Source organism: Triticum aestivum, chromosome 7A (genome assembly GCF_018294505.1).
Source record: "Triticum aestivum cultivar Chinese Spring chromosome 7A, IWGSC CS RefSeq v2.1, whole genome shotgun sequence".
NCBI classification, from domain to species: Eukaryota; Viridiplantae; Streptophyta; class Magnoliopsida; order Poales; family Poaceae; genus Triticum; species Triticum aestivum.
In genome coordinates, this window is record NC_057812.1 from 446,495,952 (window position 1) to 446,510,132 (window position 14,181).

Here is a 14,181-nt window from a genome sequence, read left to right on the forward strand (position 1 = left end):
ATGTAGAGATACTAAAATGCACACGAACAGTACGTGTTACCTTAACCTTGCCGCTGTTGTTGAACCATTGGATGTAGTAAGGATGTGGATGTGGTCTTGTGGTGAGAGATAGCTTCTCCACCATCTCCATGCTAGCCAAGTTGTTGCAGCTCCCTCCATCTATGATGACGCGAACAGAACGTTCCTTCACAACTCCCTTTGTATGGAACAAATTATGCCTCTGATTTTGCTCAGCTTGTGTAACCTGCACACTCAAAACACGTTGAGCAACTAAACATTCATACCTGTCAGCATCTTCAGCAGCCATGTGTTGCGTCTCATGATCAGAATCCTCTCCTCCGTGTTCTTCATGTGTAATAAGAGCCAAAGTCTCCTCATCATAGTCACTAGCGGACTCATACTCACCATCCTCAGTAACAATCATCACACGCTGAGATTGGCATTCTCTCGCAAAATGTCCTCTTCCCTTACAACGACGACAAATAATATCACTTGTGTGCCCTGTTGATGCCATGGAAGAAGAAGAGCTCTTCGTAGGTCTGGCAGGTGTGCTCTTGGCAGATAGTGGTTGTTGTGCCTGCTTTCTTGTATCATGGCTGGAGGTGGTACCTGATGCAGGTGCTGGTGGAGTGGAAGTAGAGGATGCATGTGGTGTCCATGATGAAGATCGACCTGCAGAAAAGTTAGTGTGCGCCAATGCCTGTCGATCCTGCACTTCATGTTCAGCTTTACAAGCAAGATGGAATAAACGAGTGATATTAGTATACTCCTTATACTCTAGAATGGTCTGAATCTCTCTATTTAATCCACCCATAAAACGTGCAAGCATAGCTTCATTCTCCTCAACAATACCACATCTAATCATGCCAGTCTGTAATTCCTGATAATATTCTTCTAGAGAATTTTTTCCTTGTCTTAAGTGCTGCAATTTTTGAAGTAATTCACGTTGATAATATGATGGAACCCAACGAGTACGCATAGCAGTTTTCAAAGCAGCCCAAGTAGCTGGAATAGGATATAATCTACAATGTTCAGACCACCAAACACATGCAAAGCTAGCGAAAGCACAAACAGCAGCAGGAACACGTCTCTCCTCAGGATATTGTAAACATGTAAATCGTTGTTCAGTTTCTAACTCCCAAGTAAGATATATATCAGGAACATATCTACCCTCAAATGGTGAAATATTCAATTTTAGTTTAGGAAGATGGTCATGTACCTCAGGTGGTGGTGCAGCCCTACCGTTGTGATGATATGCATGAGGACGACCTGGTGGTGGTGGTGCTGGTGGTTGCACGTAGTTCTGATTTTTATCAACATCATCCTCGTAATGGTCCTCCACCTCTGCAATAGCAGCAGGAGCGACAGAAGCACCAACAGTAGGTATAGCAGCACCAGAAGTTTGACCAGGCTCAATGGGAACGCGTTTTGCTCGTCCCACTTGATTCGGAAGACAATGTTGTTGTGGTTGTAGAGGTGCGACAGGTGCAGCGGGCGGTAGAAGACACACGAGCAATTCATTAAACTTGTTATCGAGCTTTGTTTCGAACGCCTTTTCAATGCCATCTATCTTCTCCATGGCCTCTTCAAATATGTTTAGCACATCTTCCACCTGTCCACTCATCATTTGCTGAAACTTATCATGTAACTCTTTGTTCGTCATGTTCTCCCAGTCAGTCTCGTTGGCTTGTGATCCTACCATGGTTAGCAGCAATAGAAACACACAAGAATATGATCCTACAGACTACTAGTAAGTGGTGGACAGTCACAAATCCGTCAAGCGAATCTCAAATTCTTACCAGTTCTTACCAAGCAGCAGGCGGTGATCAGCAACCGTTGTAGTCAAAACTCTCAAAGCTTGGATAGAGCGATTACCAGGGAGAGTCAAACGCACGACGTACATGTATGTGGAGCTGGGAAGGCTTATAATATGGTAGCAAAAGGGGTCAGCAATAATCAATTCAGATATGCAAAGTTGAATAAACGCTCAACGACTGTACTGTGCTGGTCCTAGGCTAGACCGTACTAGAGACGCAAGCCTAGAACACTAACGAAAACACGGCGCTGCATGTAAACAAGGGAGGATCACACTCTTAATTTTTTTTCACTTTTTTTTGCACTTTTTTTGCTCCGCAACAAATTTTTTTCAAAAAAGTCTACAAATGTCCTAAAAACTGCCTAGCCAGAATTTTCCAGACTAAGTTTTTTTTTACTTTGGAACTATTTTTTTCTGCGGATGGCTCGAAAGTTGGGGAGTCCTACTCTGTCATGACTCGGAGTATCGCGTGATCTGGAAATCGAAAATAAAGCAACAATTACTGGAGTCGGACTAGGACAGGTGGCGGAGATGAATCTGGTGGAATCTCGGACTGGTGGCGGCGATGAATCTGGTGGAAATCGCTCTGGTGGTGGATATATATTGCAGGTGAACTCGGAGCGTGATGGCGGCGGATATGTGGTAGTGTATATGGACTCGGATTGGTGGTGAATATTTGGTGGTGAATATGGCAGCGACGATGAAGTTGGTGTGGTGGTGGTATATGGCAGCGGCGACGTGATAACCTGTGAACAGAACTCAAAACTCTAAAGGACTAGACGCTAAGACCAGCAACTTGACACGATGATGCAACCGCAAATTCAACAAAGCAAATACAGAAAAGATTATGCAAGGGCTCAGATTGGTTCGGATAGGATGAACTAACCCTAATTTTTTTTGGCTTTTTCATGGACTATAGGTATGAAGAACAGACTCGATCTAAACTACGAAAAACTGTAAAATCTCACCGAGCAACCTGGAAATCTGATACCACTTGATAGAGGCAAAGGTGTCCTGATGTTTCGATGAGATAGATATCGTTTTCTGTGGGAGTCGACTTTGACGATCCGACTACGAATGTGTGAAGACGTCGCGCCTTAGCAATCGCTAAACCAACTTCCGAGGGTTATTGACCACGCCAGAGCACGATCAACCTAACCACGAGGGTCTATTTCCTGCGAGCAAATGAAGAACAAGCAAGAAACTGAGACTGCAATCTGGATATTGCGAATAAAAGAGGAAAGCTTTATTAATGAAGGTGGGGTTCTGTGACGTCTTGGTCTGGTCGTTGGACACAAACGAAGGACGCGAAGTTGCAGCTATGGCGAACTTTTAGTCTAAACAGAACCCAAAGTCTAAACGACGCCCTAAGGGTTGTATATATGGAGGAAGAGGGGGGGAATTTCGTGGCCCTTGGAGGAGGGGTCCGAAACTAACCCTAACTCTTGTTTCCCCACACATACGGACTCTAAAAACAGCCTATACTTAAGTATTTCGAAAATACATGGGCCTGGCCCAATAATAAGGTGACGCAACACCTAAAATAGCCTCTGGATGAAATTTATGAAGTGGCATCTTGTATATTTCGTCCAAGGCTTCATGCACTCCTTATGGTGGCTTCAAAGTCCTGAAATCATCACTTGTAACTCCGTTCTGGATCCCCTTGCGCATGCCATCATCTCCACGCTTGAACTTGTTCCAAGGTTCATCTTTCCTGTCCAAGCTAGGCCCTTCATTTGTAAGCAAGACAAATGTATCCAATTTAGGCAGCATCATATTCTCATGAACATTAGAATCATTACCAAGAAACGAAAGTACATGATAATTCAATTGGCGTGCGCGAGCTCTAGTAATTGGTCCAGTATGTATAGCAGCAGGGGCTGTGAGTGTAACAATGGTATTGATGTCCTCATCAGCTCTCGTGAAGGGTAAGGTCGATATTCGGCTCGATCGCCACTGAGGATACGACCTCCATGACGGGGTCTATCCACCCATCCATGGATGGTGCAACTGGCTCCGAACTGAGGCTCGGAGCGGCTGCCTGTGTGATCTCCTAAATACGCTCCGATGGTAGAGCTAAATCGTACTCGTCGTGACCGCGTGGCGCACAAGGCAGGGGCTCGAATCCGTCGAAGATCAAGTCTCTGTGGATATCGGCCGTGTAATTTAAGCTTCCAAACCTAACCTGATGGCCAGGGGTGTAGCTTTCGATCTGCTCCAGATGGCCAAGCGAGTTGGCCCGCAGTGTGAAGTCGCCGAATACAAATGTCTATTCGGGGAGAAAAGTCTCACCCTGGACTGCATCACTATCGATGATCGTAGGAGCCATCAAGCCTAACGGCGATGACGCAATAGAACTCTCAATGAAAGCACCAATGTCGGTGTCAAAACCGGCGGATCTCGGGTAGGGGGTCCCGAACTGTGCGTCTAAGGCGGATGGTAACAGGAGGCAGGGGACACGATGTTTTACCTAGGGTCGGCCCCTCTTGATGGAGGTAAAACCCTACGTCCTGCTCGATTTATTCTTGATGATATGGGTATTACAAGAGTTGATCTACCACGAGATCGGAGAGGCTAAACCCTAAAAGCTAGCCTATGGTATGATTGTATGTTGTCCTACGAACTAAAACCCTCCGATTTATATAGACACCGGAGAGGGTTAGGGTTACACAAGGTCGGTTACAAAGGAGGAGATATCCATATCCGTACTGCCTAGCTTGCCTTCCACGCCAAGTAGAGTCCCATCCGGACACGAGACGAAGTCTTCAATCTTGTATCTTCATAGTCTAACAGTCCGGCCAAAGGATATAGTCCAGCTGTCCAGAGACCCCCTAATCCTGGACTCCCTCACCCACCGTCTATCTGCAGGTAGACGTCACACACATATGTGCTCTTCACGCCCTACCCTCGGAACTTCTAAAAAACAAAAGATGTTGCGCACATTTTATTTTAGCTCACACGTCACACACTTATACTATTACTCTTGTCACGAACGTTCTTTGGGCATAGTATATTGTACTCTCACGAAGAGAAGCGTTGCACGCACGCACTAGTTCTCTCACACCCACTCGCGGGTACACATAGGAGCGCATTTTTTTGAAGCTGGTACAATAAAATCACTCCACTATATATATAAGCAGGAGCCTTAGCGCTTGCTTTACTAGGGTTCCTCTCGTTCACTCTCTCATGCTCTCCAGATCTAAGCAAGACATAGGTGGCCACACACTCTCTCTCAGCTCACGGCTGGTCACAAATCCGGCCGGACAACCTCGACCGGGGCAGGGGTGTAGGTGCATTGTTCACGCTGTCGTCGTCGGCGAGGGAGGAGACCAACGGCTGCCTGCGCGTCCCGATCGGCGGCCGTGCCGTTCTCTCCGAGAGAGCGCCGGCTCCGGAGGGCCTCCGACCCCTTCTTCCTCCCTGCAGTATTGTGGCCAAGATGCGGTCTCCCGATGCCGTCTTTGCCACATGCCGACGACCCTCAGGTATATATCCCTTCGAAACCTACCTTGCTCTACTGCCCCAGCTCCCCACTTGGCTCCATGTGGATCTTTTTATACTTCCGTCCGTTGTTCCAAAGCCACCTAGGCTTTTACTATTATTAGAGGTAAAGCTAGTTCATACAATCGACTCTAAGAGTTGGTTCAAATAGGGCAGAAAGTGGGAAAGTTATAGCATGAATCTAGGACTTGGTTCTAAGAGGAAACGGGGGAAAGTAGTAGATACTGGCTACCCAACTGGTCTCTTGGTTGAAAAGACGAAGAAAGCATGGTGGATGGCGAAGGGTGGGGGGAAGTGGACCTATCTCTTGGTTGCAAAAGGAAAGAAAGTGATGGGTGTTGGGGGACAACACAAATGAGAATGAGCAGGTCTAGATTTCCAGTGCTCACATAGGAAAATGTCACCAAGGAGATAAAAAATGGGACAAATGCAGACATGTTGCCTGAGTGTTTGCCACTCTCGGCAACCACATTTGCCTCACCACTTAAATCTCACACCGCTAACATTGCTTCATCCCAGTGGAACATCACAAATTTGATTGCACATTTACTGACCATGTGCTACTCTCATGACAGTAATACTAATGCTATTGTTCCGCATGTTAATCTAGTGGCAGTGTTGATGTGATGTGATGCTACTTACGTAAGGACACTTTCATACTCTCAATCTAGTGCCAATTATAACACAATAGATGATGTTGTTAATCATACGCCACTGCAAATATCTGTCACTGTGTAAATAACCGTATTTCGTATTTGCGCAAACAGGGATGTCTGTCTCCATATCGTTTTGGGATGTCTGTCTCCGTATCGTTTCTATCCGCGCAATCAAAAGCACACACCTCAGTTTTAGTAGAACTGCGCAAAATGAGATGGCTATCCCTAGTTCCCATCGTCTAACTACCCGTCTTCCAGGTATTCCTACATTGGTAGTTACTAGGTAGAATGACTAACGCAATATAAAAGAAGTTGATTCGTACGTTTTACTTCCTGATTGCAGTGCAGGGACGAGCGAAAATAACTGCATCCTAGTCCGAAATGCACTTTCTACCTGTTCATCCATGGACCGAGGACTAGCTGGCACGACTGCATGGCGGTTTTTTGGACAGGTGCGCGAACAAGAGGCATTGTGGTCTACTTATTTCTGGAAATAGCACTACTTAAATTTAGTGGAATGCACAGGAATTTTAGCTGGTCAGTACACTACATGGTTCAGTTCAGCATTCCAGCTGAGAACACAATTATAATTGGTTATTCTGGAATGAGAGAACCTAACCCTGGATGGTGGCAACAAGAAAACACCAGAGTGAACTCCAGGAAATTTAAGCCTGTCGGGAGGCCCTTTGCTCAGAGAAGCCTTGCTTGTTTTTTCCTGATTTGTAAACCTTCTCACAACTTTGTCTTTTGCTGTGAACTAGTATATGTTTGTTATGTTCTATGAATCATTGAGATGTATACAATTGCTTAACTTATGCTTTTCAAGTTTTTTATGAAGCCGAGTTTAATGTGAGTGTTCCACATGAACGCTGGACTAGCGTGTGAACGTTTGGAATTTACATTGTGGCCTTAGTTAACTGCATGAAACACTGTAACAAGTTACATGGTTGCTTATATGTCAGACAGCAGATTGTTGATTGTTAGCTAGTCGATAGCCTAGTATTGAAGCAAGTTGAGCCAATGTGCCGTGTTTTGCACAACTGCTTACAAGTGGGGTAGCACGAATAGTGTTTACAAGTACTTATGTATACGTCGGCGCACAGTTCTCAAACGAGTACTCTATTTCATCAAAACACACACTGCTCGTATGATAAAACTAGTGAGGACACATCTATTTCAGCAACAATTATGATGATTCACGGGCACACAAAAGTAGCAACAGTTCCCATAGATGGATTCATACAGTGTACTAGCCCCAGAGGGCTCGATAACATGCAAGGTTCGGTTAATTAGACAGAATCCAAACTACTATTAAACACTAGCTGGGGCAAGTATTTCATGCCTCGATCTAATTTGGGCTGGACACAAGACAGACCTTGCCATGAACATCATCGAGGACGTCCGGCAGCAGCTCAATCCTGTGAACCTTCATGAAGAAAACCTTGTGGCCTTGCCACTCATTAACTTGTTTGTGGAGGCATGCCACGTCATCTTCCTGTGTAATCTTGACAAGAACAGTATGCCTCACAAACGAAGGAGTAGCTTTGAACTTCTTGTGCTTCAATACACCCTGGAAAACACGCCTGACAATAGTGAGGCTGGAATACAACTCTTCATTGGTATAAGCGCAAATGGCTTCCAGGATCCAACAACCTAAAAACTCTGTTTTCCCAGTGCATACATTCAGGTCATCCGCCTCATAGCGAGTGACATGTACAACCACACAATCCTTCTCTGCATCAGGGCTCTAATTGAAATAGAAACAAATTCTGAATTACTTTCCAGTATAAGAAACACAAGTTATTTAAACCACTATGTATAGCGTGGCATCGAAGCTAATAAATTTTTGCATTATTCATCACCACATACTTAGATGAAAAACCACAACCGAGATTGGCAAAGAAGAAAATCACCTTGGGCAGCTCAGTGGGGGGGGGGACACATCCTCGAAGGGGGAAAACTGCTCCTATAGTGCCACGAGGGTTGTAACCTCAAACGGGGCATTGACCATCTCAGTAGTGGCCGTGAGCGTATCTGGGGTCGGCTCGGTGGCTGCCTCCATCTTTGTGGAGCTCTCTGTGTCATGGGGATCAGCCTCCTGCGTCTGCTCCAATATCGGCAGATCTTTGCCTTGTTCTCCTTGGTCCATCATGAAACTGACGAATACTAGGACACCACTGAAAGGAAAACACAATCGCAATGACAATGAAACAAAAAAGAGAGTGAGGATCAGTTACTGCTTTGCAATAGTTCTTTTTTTTTTCTCTAAATGAAAATATACCAACATCACGGATCCGCTTACCTTCCCTTCGTTGGGAGAGAAGAACAGTGGCAGATGCGAGTGTTGCCTTTCTTGAAGACGGTGAGGAAGAAGGGGATTCAGTGAAGAGTGAAATGACGGTTGCTTCGTCCGTCAAACTTAGACTGCGGGGAGGTGGGGTTTTGTGATACGACGGCTTGTTATTGCCGCGCTACGACCGGGTTGACTCTCCGCCTGCATACTGCCTTCTAATTTGGTGGATGGCGTTTGGGCCCGCGCTGTGCATGGCCCGCATGTCAGTGAACAAAAGTATAATGGCATTCAGTAGAGGGAGACGCTTCGATGACCTAGGAGGAGCCAGAAGCGGTATTGTATCCACTATACTAGTAGTAATTGTTTTTCTGGGTAGTTGTAGGGTGTCTCCACTGTACTAGTAGTAACTGTTTCTCTGGGCCCAAGACAAAACAGCCCATCCACCCTAGTAAATATCAAAATCAATTCAAAAGTCCATATATTTACTAAATGAGAGGCGCTACCCACACCCAGCACACCGCCCCCCAAAAAAACCTGGGTGTTCTTCTTCCTCCTCACTCCCACCCACCTCACGTCAGCTCGCTCCACTCGTACCCCCAAATTCCTCACCTCACTCCTACAGAAAACCCCAGCTCCCCTTCTTCCCCACTACTATAGAAAACCCTAGATCCCCTTCTTCTTCACTCGCACTACAACTAGGCTCGTCATTCATTACTCTGCTCAAATCCGTGAGCCCGACGTGACGCCCTCGAGGAAAATGGAGTCGGTTGACCCCCAGCGCCAAGAAGATGAGGCTCCCGCCAGCGGCGATGCCTGTTGTAGATCTCGCACCTGGCAGCGCGGGGAGAAGCGGCGACCCCGCCCCCACCGGATCCTAGGAACCTGTACAATCTCGGGTGGACCGCATCAGCGATCTCCCGAATGTCGCACCCAAGTCCTCTCAATTCGGTGGCGCCCTCTATGGTGTGCCGTGCCCCTTAATCTCGACTGTCGTCAGCTATCTCTCTTCAATGATTTTGAAATCCCCAGAGCCATCATCTCCTCCCACCAGGGCTCCGTTCAAAGCCTGTGCATCCCGTCATGCTACCTGAGCAAGCATATCATGCCCTGCATGGTGGACGCCTAGCCGAAATCCCCTGAATTCACAGAACTACAGCTGCTTGAGTTCTACTATCCCCCTGGAAATCACCTACCAGATACCAAACGCCAGCTACCTGTGCCCTCAGCACCGATGTCCATCTCACGGTTTTCCTCCTCTCTCCACACCGCCACCTTTGTGCTGTGCGACCTACCAGACAATCTGGTACTAAACCTTCGACTCCCATTTCTGAAGAAACTTTCACTTGTGTGGGTTCGTATATCGGAGGCCTCATTGCACAACATCATCCACTCCAGTTGCCCTGCCCTGGAGTGCTTGGTGCTTGTTTTCACAGTTAGAATTGGTTGTCTCCAAATAAAGTCGCCTAACCTTGTAAGAATTGGAATTTGTTTTGACGGAAGGCAGCTCATCATCCAAGATGCCCCTTCACTTCAAAGGTTGATCATTGATTCTAGTTATTCACCATTGCAAATAACCGTCCTCTCTGCGCCTAAACTGGAGACCTTGGGTGTAATACATGATCTCTATGCTCATTTCAATATGGTGTTTGGTTCCATAGTTCTTCAGGTACTTTACATTATCATCTACACTTGTAACCATAAGCTGCATTTTAAATTTCTGCGCATAAGTTATATGTCATCTTGGAGTACACATTTTGTACTAATATTATGTTCTATGATCAATGAACAGTTTCTCCATGGTTGGCCTATCAATGGTGCTGGATTATGTCAAGATCTTATATATCCAAATGAATAGTTTTGATCTGAACAAGATTATTGGCTTGCTACAATGCTTTCCATGTCTGAAGAAGTTGTATATAAAGGTGATAATTTCACGCACATTGGAAGCCCGCATATAGTGTACTAGAATTAACCATTCAGCTGTTGCTCTTTCGACACTCCTTTCTTTAGACCTTAACTATTTTCAATCTTCATGTCTATTTAGGCAGCAGGACGGGGTAAGAAAGTTATAACCAATCGGTGGATTCATAAGCATCGGGAGTTTCTCACTTCTCATGAGATTCGATTGAAGATAATAACGCTAGAACGATATGTAGCCAACCATGCAAACACTAGATTTGTCACATTCTTCCTGCTGAATGCGAGGTTACTATTGTCCATCAGGCTTAAGTTTATCAGCAGCATGGTTTTGACGGATGGGTATGTGGAAGAGCAAAAAAAGGAGTTTCAGGTGGGCAAAAGAGCTTCTGAACGTGTCGGGGTTCTATTTACAACATATTGTGGTCATAATCCAATAAATTTTACGACCCAGGATGTTCATTCTATGGACCTGACCGATCCATTTGACTGTGACTGCCAAAAATAATGCTGGAGTTAGATGTTGTTGCCCTTTTCAACCTGGGTTTTTTTGTAAACCTGATGAACAATTAACCCTCGTGCTTTTGTACAGTTTGCAAGCTGGAGTTAGATGTTCTTGCCCTTTTCAACTCGGTTGTGACTGTCATATTTTCTTTGAAGCAAGGCAAATGGCTTGCCAGTCGTTTAATTTAGAGTGAAATATTGTAACAACTAACAAATCCCAACCAAGGGAAATAACATCACTCTCGCCGGCTGCTTGAGCTCACTATGTGCTCACTATGTATTACAGAAGCCAAGTGATTAGCCCCCACCAGCACCCACAAACTTAAATTTTCATAGGAAGGGCTACATGGCCGTGACAGATTTGGATTCTGACATTTGGGACCCGTGAGGAAATAGCCTATCCAAGATGGTGTCGACTTACTAGCCAGTCAACAAACGATTCTGCCTACCAGCCGTTGGATTGACATCCAACATCTGTCGTGTATCTTCTAACTCTTGTCTTCTTCTTCCTCCAGCCACCCAAATCAAACCACCCCGTCGGCTCCGCCTGATCCCACCTCCCATGGCTGGCTGCGCCTCCGCCGCCCTACCGTACGTACCCTCCAATCTTGGCCAGTCCCTCTCTCTATTTCCCCACACGTCCTGTTATTCTCTGGTGACGTCAGCCCCAACACGCACCCGCACCCGAACCAGTCAAACCTCGTACTTCCCTCCGCCTGCGACTGGACCGGCGCATCTTCCACGGCTCCTGTTCGTTCTGTCTGCGGCCTCGCCGTCGTCCTCTGCCTTGCGGCCTTGGTTCGCTCGCCGTGCGCGGTGCACAGCCCTCTTGCGTTGTCAACGTCGTCAACAACCGAGAGGAACAAGGAGATGACTGTAGGTGGAGAGGATGACAGTAGGGACCCACCAGCGTCACGGCAGTACGCAAGCAAGTGCCTCTATATTACAAGCCCAAAAATATGGTACCTCCTAATGGTTGGACATCTGGGGCTCATGCCATTGTCAACGTATTCAATAAACGAGAGAATTACACTACGAGCGGTTGACACCACGGACCGAGCAGGTCGCACAGTTTTTTTAGGAATAAGCAGTTGTTATTTATACTAGTTTTAGCGACGGATCAGGGTAACAACGGGGCTGTGCGGAGGCTGTGGCCCGTCTAGCTAGGGTTTTATTTATGTTTACCACATCATGAGCCCAATTGTGTTTTTTTCTTACTGAAAATGGCTAGCCCAGTTCTTATTTTTTAAAGAAATACCCAAACGAGGCCTACTTGCTTTATCAGCCCTGCTGGGCTGCAAATCTTTCAAGACGAGGAGAGTTTCATTCGGTTTGCCCAGAAATGGGTTGTACATTTTTAAAACATATCAAACCGGGAATTAGTTTCAATTTTTTTCATTACAAGATTTTAAATTCCATTGATTTTTATGCGTGGACAATTATTTGGATTTTATATTTATATAAATTATTTTTCAAAATAGTTTGAATGTGAATCGATATTTCGGGATTAAAAACAGTTGACCGCACTGAGATATGCAAAAAAATCATATACTTTTTAACCGTGGCCACAATATGGGGTGTAATGCTAACAAAAAGAAGATGGGGTCCAAAAAAATTCTTAAGAATTAGCAAATGGGTTGTACATTATTAGAAATAATGCACACGAGAGCAGTGACTGTTGGATGTCCATCCAACTGCTGTCGTGCTTCTTCTATCTCTGCTTTTCCTGCTCCAGCCGCTCAAACAAGCGCCCGCGAGATTGCCTGCTCCCTCCTCCCACGACCGGCTATGCTACCGCGCAGGACTCACCGCCCCTCCGTACTCCCATCACTGGCCTAGCCATCCCTCTATTCACCCACACCTGCTGTTATTCTCCGGCGACGGCAGACGAACCAGTAAACCCTCGTACAGTCGTACTCCCCTCCGCGTGGGAAACAACTGCCGAGTCTTCCCTGCCTCCGTGCCGTTCCCTTCCTAGGCCTCACCGTCGTCCACCGCCCTGGTGCTCTCGGCGCGGCCTGGTCAACGTGGTCAATGAACGACATCTATCGGAAGTGGACTATACGTGGAGAGGCTGACAGCTGGGTCCATGACCGCACACAAGGAAATGCCTCCTTATTACGCGCAAAATAATGATTCCTCCACCTGACAGCTAGGACCCACGGGAAGGTCTTATGTATTTCGTGGAAAAAACGTTCCCCCCGCTGACAGGTCGGACCCACCAGCTATATCTTCGCACACAAGGAAGTGCCTCCTTATGACGCACAAAAAATGAATACCCCCTGCTAGCTGGGACCCACCATAGTGGGTGGCTGACTTGTGGGCCTACTAAGTTGATGGGGACAGAGGGCTTTGTCAACTTAGTCAATATGAACGATTCTAGCTCTAGTGACCGTACGATGTCCATCCAACAGCCACAGTGCTTCTTCAACCTCTGGTCTTCTTGCTCCAGCCGCCCAAAGCAGCGCCGGTCATGCCGCCTGCTCCTGCCTCCCGTGGTCGGCTGTGCTACCGCAGAGGCCTCACCGCCCCCATACTACTCCCACAGCTGGCCAGGCCATCCCTCCACTCACCCACACCCCCTGTTATTCTGCGGCGACGGCAGCCTCACACCGCAGGCGAACCAGTGAATCCTCATACTCCTCTCCACGTGGGCATCCACTGTCGCGTCTTCCCCGGCTCCACGTCGTCCCCTTCCTAGGCCTCGTCATCGCCCACTGCCTTGGTGCTCTCAGTGCGGCATGGTCAATGTGGTCAACGACCGACTTCCATCGGAAGAGTACTGTACGTGGAGAGGCTGACAGCTGGGTCCACGGCCACAGCCCAGCTTTTTTTGTGATTTGCCAAGTAAGGCGCTTTGCCAGGCCTGTTGGGCTGCAAGTCTTTCAAGACGAGGAGAGCTTCATTCGGCTGGCCGAGAAAATGGCCTATCAGTAATGAGAAATGGGATGTACATTTTTAAAACACATCAAACCGGCAATTAGTTTCAAATTTTTTGTTTTCATTTCCAGATTTTAAATTGCATTGATTTTTATGCGTGGACAATTTGTTGGATTTTATATTGATATACATTTATTTTTAAAATCAGTTTGAATGTGACTCTAAATTTCGGGATTAAAAATAGTTCGGACCGCACCGAAATATGCAAAATTTCATATAATTTTTTAACCGTGGCCACAATATGGGCTGTAATGCTAAGAAAAAGAATATGGGCTCCAAAAAAACCTTACGAATTAGACAATGGGCTGTAAATTATTAGAAATAATGGCTGATGGGTTGTATGCTATTTTCCACAGATTTGAGGCTTTTCTACAAAAAGGTTGACGCACAAGCAGTGACTGTTGGATTTCCATCCAACGACCGTCGTGCTTCTTCAATATCTGCTCTTCCTACTCCAACCACTCAAACAAGCGCCGGCGAGACTGCATACTCCCTCCTCCCCGCGGCCGGTTGTGCTGCCGCGCAGGCCTCACCGCCCCATCGTACTCCCATCG